Consider the following 7,080-nt stretch of genomic DNA (forward strand, 5'->3'; position numbering starts at 1 on the left):
GCCGCACCCCAAATCGAGGGGCTAAGCGACAACAGCATTACTGAAGCTCGTCGGCAGCTAAAAAAGATCATGCCATTTAAGGGTGATCCAGAAAATCTTTACACCTTCGTCAGCAGAGTGGACTATGTGATTTTACTCTACCAAACTAATGATGTGCGACAACTGAGGATTCTACTTGGAGCCATCGAAAGAAACTTGGACGGACACGTAACACGATCGTTGGGCCTTCCGAACATCGAAGATTGGCCTACCATTAGATCGAGACTAGTTGCAGAATTTAATCCCCAAACACCGAACTACAAACTACTGGAGAACTTTAGGGAAGAAGCTGAAAGACGACTTCAACTGCTGATTTTGAAATTGCATCAGGAGGTAACCAATCAGATTTCCTTATTAAGGCGATTAAAGAATCCAAATTCTGATCAGAAAATTACCAATAAAATTATTCACTTTGTGGTTCATCATGATATTTCAGACTTAAAATCGTTAATTACTATTGCACAAAATAAGGGAATATATGAAGAACATATTAATTTTGAATTGAATAAAAATCCAGAAAACCTTAATAAAAACGCAAACCCTAATCAGAATGTTAAAACACACAAATTTAATACAAATACCAAAACCCCATATCGACCCACAATTTTCTCAACCATTCCAAACAAATTTTAATCAATACTCGCAATCATTTAGACCCAACTATACACAGAAGATACCCAAAAACCAAGCTATGTGGCACGTACCAAATCACCCAACCAATACATGAATACACCACCAATTACTCACAAATATCCTTTCCCACAATATTCCAATACAAGTAAATATCCCCAAACAGCATATTTTAAAGGAGATCTAAAAATACTAACTTAATAAACACCAAAGTTATGGCATTTCCGATCAATCAGTTATATGGCGGCTATAGGATATAGTCGGCCGATCCTTATGAAATTAGGTAGGTCGGATTGATTGGCTAAAAATAAAACCCATAGAAAATCCCAACTTCCTAACTTAATAAACACCAAAGTTATGGCATTTCCGATCAATCAGTTATATGGCGGCTATAGGATATAGTCGGCCGATCCTTATTAAATTTGGTAGGTCGGATTGACTAACCAAATATAAAACCCATAGAAAATCCCAGCTTCCTAACTTCACAAACACCAAAGGTAGTGCATTTCTGATCAATCAGTTGTATGGCAGCTATAGGATATAGTCGGCCGATCCTTATGAAATTTGGTAGGTCGGATTGATTGGCTGAAAATAAAACCCATAGAAAATACCAACAACCAAATAACAATGGCACAACCAATTATCGCCGCACCCCAAATCGAGGGGCTAAGCGACAATCCTTATGAAATTAGGTAGGTCGGATTGATTGGCTAAAAATAAAACCCATAGAAAATCCCAACTTCTTAACTTAATAAACACCAAAGTTATGGCATTTCCGATCAATCAGTTATATGGCGGCTATAGGATATAGTCGGCCGATCCTTATTAAATTTGGTAGGTCGGATTGACTAACCAAATATAAAACCCATAGAAAATCCCAGCTTCCTAACTTCACAAACACCAAAGTTAGTGCAATTCTGATCATTCAGTTGTATGGCAGCTACAGGATATAGTCGGCCGATCCTTATGAAATTAGGTAGGTCGGATTGATTGGCTTAAAATAAAACCCATAGAAAATCCCAACTTCCTAACTTAATAAAAAATCATAGAAAATCCCAACTTCCTAACTTAATAAACACCAAAGTTATGGCATTTCCGATCAATCAGTTATATGGCGGCTATAGGATATAGTCGGCCGATCCTTATTAAATTTGGTAGGTCGGATTGATTGGCTAAAAATAAAACCAATAGAAAATCCCAACTTCCTAACTTAATAAACACCAAAGTTATGGCATTTCCGATCAATCAGTTATATGGCGGCTATAGGATATAGTCGGCCGATCCTTATTAAATTTGGTAGGTCGGATTGACTAACCAAATATAAAACCCATAGAAAATCCCAGCTTCCTAACTTCACAAACACCAAAGGTAGTGCATTTCTGATCAATCAGCTGTATGGCAGCTATAGGATATAGTCGGCCGATCCTTATGAAATTTGGTAGGTCGGATTGATTGGCTGAAAATAAAACCCATAGAAAATCCCAACTTCCTAACTTAATAAACACCAAAGTTATGGCATTTCCGATCAATCAGTTATATGGCGGCTATAGGATATAGGCGGCCGATCCTTATTAAATTTGGTAGGTCGGATTGACTAACCAAATATAAGACCCATAGAAAATCCCAGCTTCCTAACTTAACAAACACCAAAGTTATGGCATTTCTGATAAATCAGTTATATGGCAGCTATAGGATATATTGACTATTGACTAACCAAATATAAAACCCATAGAAAATCCCAGCTTCCTAACTTCACAAACACCAAAGTAAGTGCATTTCTGATCAATCAGTTGTATGGCAGCTATAGAATATAGTCGGCCGATCCTTATGAAATTTGGTAGCTAGGAACCTTTTATATCAAAGGGGAAATAAAATAATTAACGCAACATATTATTTCGGCGCTTTTCAAGGCAAGGTTTCCTCCCTCTCCCTCCCCAAGTTCCTCACGTGGCTCGGCAGCCAAGGCAGGAGCGGCACCCGGGTTTTCAGGGTCGCAAATGCCGCGGCCGTGGAGATCACCTCCCCTCCTCTATGTGGCTCGGCAGCCAAGGCAGGAGCGGCAAACGCCGCGGCCGTGGAGACCACTTCCTCGAGATCCTCACCTGGCTCGGTGACCAAGGCGCGAGCGGCACCCGGGTTTTCGGGGTCGTGAACGCTGCGGCCATGGGGCCACTCCCACACCTTCCCGATCTGCATACGGCTCCCGGTTGACGAGACCGCTATCCACCTCAGGATCCCCACGGAGCCAGGCCGGCGGGTCACGGGTGACGTAGCCGTCGAACCTGGGCCCCAAAATACCTTCGTTTGGTCAAACGAGCCCGACACCCGGCGCACGTGATCGGGCCCGTTCCGGCAACATCCCGGTAGGGCTGCGGAACGGTCGGCACCCGGGCTTACGGGGCCGGCTAACTGCACCCCTCCTCCACCTCCTAATCTCCCCATGCCCAACAATTCCGGCCATTTGGCCACCCGTCCTGTCTGTCCCCGCAAATAAATAAATATTTCTGTGGAGGACCCTGGTACGACTTTGTATGTATCCTGGCCCGTGATTAGCATCCTTGCAAAGAAAACAAAATTTGTATTTTTACTGTAACAAAAAAATTACATCTTTAAAATAACAATGGCACAACCAATTATCGCCGCACCCCAAATCGAGGGGCTAAGCGACAACAGCATTACTGAAGCTCGTCGGCAGCTAAAAAAGATCATGCCATTTAACGGTGATCCAGAAAATCTTTACACCGTCGTCAGCAGAGTTAACTATGTGATTTTACTCTACCAAACTAATGATGTGCGACAACTGAGGATTCTACTTGGAGCCATCGAAAGAAACTTGGACGGACACGTAACACGATCGTTGGGCCTTCCGAACATCGAAGATTGGCCTACCATTAGATCGAGACTAGTTGCAGAATTTAATCCCCAAACACCGAACTACAAACTACTGGAGAACTTCAGGGAAGAAGCTGAAAGACGACTTCAACTGCAACTTTTGAAATTGCATCAGGAGGTAACCAACAGAGATCTGCAACGAGTATGATCGATTCAACTCGATCAGCGTGCCCAAATTTCGCTCAATTCAACTCAACTCATTCTGCAGAAATGTGATTGTGAGTGATGCACACCCGAAATAAAAATTCGGAGAATAATCATGCTCGTGCATCATTTTGCTTTTGAGTTCTTTTAGCTCATCGTCGCTCTTCGGGTCGATCAACATGCTGATTTTTTGCTTCGTGTTCGAGTCCATGAAATGAACGTTGCCAAACTCGCAATCATCTCGAACCGATCATGATCGATTCGATTTAGTGGACGATGTGAATGAGTTGATTGTGAGTAAGACTAAAATACTCGAGTTGATTGCGATCAACAAATAAAATGAAAAGGCTAGTTGCTAGTTGGAGGATTAAATGAACAAGTTTTTATTTTTCATATTAGGTTCAAATTAAAAAAATTAAATTAAAAAATAAAAAAATTTAAAAATTAATTCATATAAAAAAATAAAAAACTATTAACAGCAATATTCAATATTCTTGTTTTCAAATGTACATATGTAGTCTTAAATCTAAACTAAGTATTATAATTTTTATAATAAGAATTTAGAAAAAGCAAACTGTCAACTGATCGTGGCTCCAATCGGTTTCGTTTTTCTGTAATAATGTTTCCAGCCAATGAAAAAGATCGTTCAGCTGCCGCACTGCTAGCTGGAATTGAATGTATCTGGATCGCTAGTTTTGACAACAAGGGGTATTTATTTTGTTTACTTTGCCACCATTCAATTAAACTAAATTTGTAGTCTATTTCAACGAATTCCTTGCAATACTTTTCAAGTTCGTCCTCGGGCGTTTCTTGGATTTTTAAGTTCGATGGTTTTATTAAATTTGGAAAAAAGAAAGCGTCGTTGTTTTTATCAGGTGCTGCGGCTTGTATAGTCGAATTTAAATCAGTTATCTCACTGCCGATAGCATCAAAAGAAAAATTTGATGTCGAAGCAAGTGAAGGTGTAGATTGACACGAAGACCCAGTTTCTGTAAGCAACGCAGTATATGAATTGTCTATCATGCGCGAAACACAGAATCTTTTAATTTCGGCGATGTCATCTGGTTGCATATTCAAAGCTGGTGGAAATAAGAAATATGCAGCTTTATGCCACAAACTTAAATTGGGAACCCATATTTCATCAATGTTAACAAGGATATTCTCCTTTAAAATCGAAATTGATATGACATCTTCAGAATTTGGCGCACAAAGGCTTTGAATTTTTAAAATAGATGGAAGAACATAACACAATGATGGGGAACTACAAAGTTGAAGTTTCTTAAAAATGATTTCAAAATTCTCACACATTTCAACCAGAGCTGTAGTGGTGTTTATATCTATAGGCAGCAAAAGCTGGCTGTGATCATTGTTTTTTCAACCTTGGAGCAAGTGCGGCAGAATACGAATCCGGTCAATATGGTGTTGTCTGGCTTTACAATTTCTGCCAAGACATTCCAAATTAAACTGCGTCCTTTACGTTTGGCAGATAGTGTGTATGTGCCATGTGTAATTTGCTCAGCAACACTTTCCATGTCCATTTTTTAAAAACTTTACAAATTAATGCGTGCCGGCGAAAAAGTCAAACAACGCGTGCCACAAAACTCAAAAAGTGGCACGAGCCAAAGTCGATCAAACCGATCTCAGACGAAAAGTACCGTACGAAAAAACCACTCATGTAAACCATCCGAACACAAGCGAACCCAAATATTTGATCACAACAATCATGTATGAGAAATGTTGCACTCACAAACGATCATGCCTGCGGTTGAGAACGATCACACACGGTCATTGATAAGCTTTGATCGTTTGATGCAACATAAATGTTCACTCACAACGTTCGCTCACCGCTCATACTTTTTGGATCAAGCGAAGTGATTGAATCATACCAGATACGAGTCAATGATCGGGTGTACCCCAAAACGTTTGACTCGTTGCAGATCTCTGGTAACCAATCAGATTTCCTTATTAAGGCGATTAAAGATTCCAAATTCTGATCAGAAAATTACCAATAAAATTATTCACTTTGCGGTTCATCATGATATTTCAGACTTAAAATCGTTAATTACTATTGCACAAAATAAGGGAATATATGAAGAACATATTAATTTTGAATTTAATAAAAATCCAGAAAACCTTAATAAAAACGCAAGCCCTAATCAGAATGTTAAAACACACAAATTTAATACAAATACCCAAACCCCATATCGACCCACAATTTTCTCAACCATTCCAAACAAATTTTAATCAATACTCGCAATCATTTAGACCCAACTATACACAGAAGATACCTAAAAACCAAGCTATGTGGCACGTACCAAATCACCAATACATGAATACACCACCAATTACTCACAAATATCCTTTCCCACAATATTCCAATACAAGTAAATATCCCCAAACAGCATATTTTAAAGGAAATCTAAAAATACTAACTTCCCGGTTCCCAAACGACTAAGACCATCGGACAGAGAGCAAACCAAAATGTCTATTGACGAATTGAATTACAACCTAATTGTTATGAACAAAAGTATTATGACGACAATCAATACCATGGGTTGATTAATGCAGGGCAAAAGCAGGTACAATCCATCTAAAAAAAAGATGAACGAAATCAAAATAGCTTAGAACCAAACGAAAATCGCTTAGCAGAACGGGACAACACCAATACATAGAAATAGCATACAAAGATTGCACAGACAAATGCATAGGATCCACAATAATATGATCAATAAAAATATATTTTGTCTTAAATGACATCAAATCCTATTAAGGGGGCATGGTTAATTCCGCCAAAAAGGCCTATTTTCAAGAATTCTTTTACGCGATACTGTTAATGTCATATCAATTATTTTATAACCATATTAAAATACAACACTTAAATTCTATATATTTGTTATTATAAAATGAAAAATAATAAGTAAAAAAAACTCGACGTCAGTACCTGCCGATTTAGGTACAGAATTTGTGTGCAAAATTTCAAAACGATTCGTTTAGTAGATTTTGCAGGATTGTGTTCACCGACTTTTCTCGAGCGCGTTTTTAAAGTTTTGGACATCAAAAAATCGCATACAAAACGAGCTAACTCACCTAGGTTCAACTGCCCATAACTTCGGAAGTTTTGCTCGGATGAATATAAAATTTTAACGCAATATTCTTAAAATGTTGTGCATTCAGAAACAAAATTAAAAAAAAGAGGCCAAAAAAAAATTTAAACAAGAAAGGAAAGCTATCTTCGGGCGGAGCCGAAGTTGAAATACCCTTGCAGAATATTCTGCAAATTATATTCTCCAAAATTATTCATATGATGCATTCTTAATACTCATAAAAAATCCCAACTTCCTAACTTTAAAAACACCAAAGTTATGGCATTTCCAA

Source organism: Drosophila rhopaloa, unplaced genomic scaffold (genome assembly GCF_018152115.1).
Source record: "Drosophila rhopaloa isolate 14029-0021.01 unplaced genomic scaffold, ASM1815211v1 contig_155, whole genome shotgun sequence".
Classification (NCBI taxonomy): Eukaryota; Metazoa; Arthropoda; class Insecta; order Diptera; family Drosophilidae; genus Drosophila; species Drosophila rhopaloa.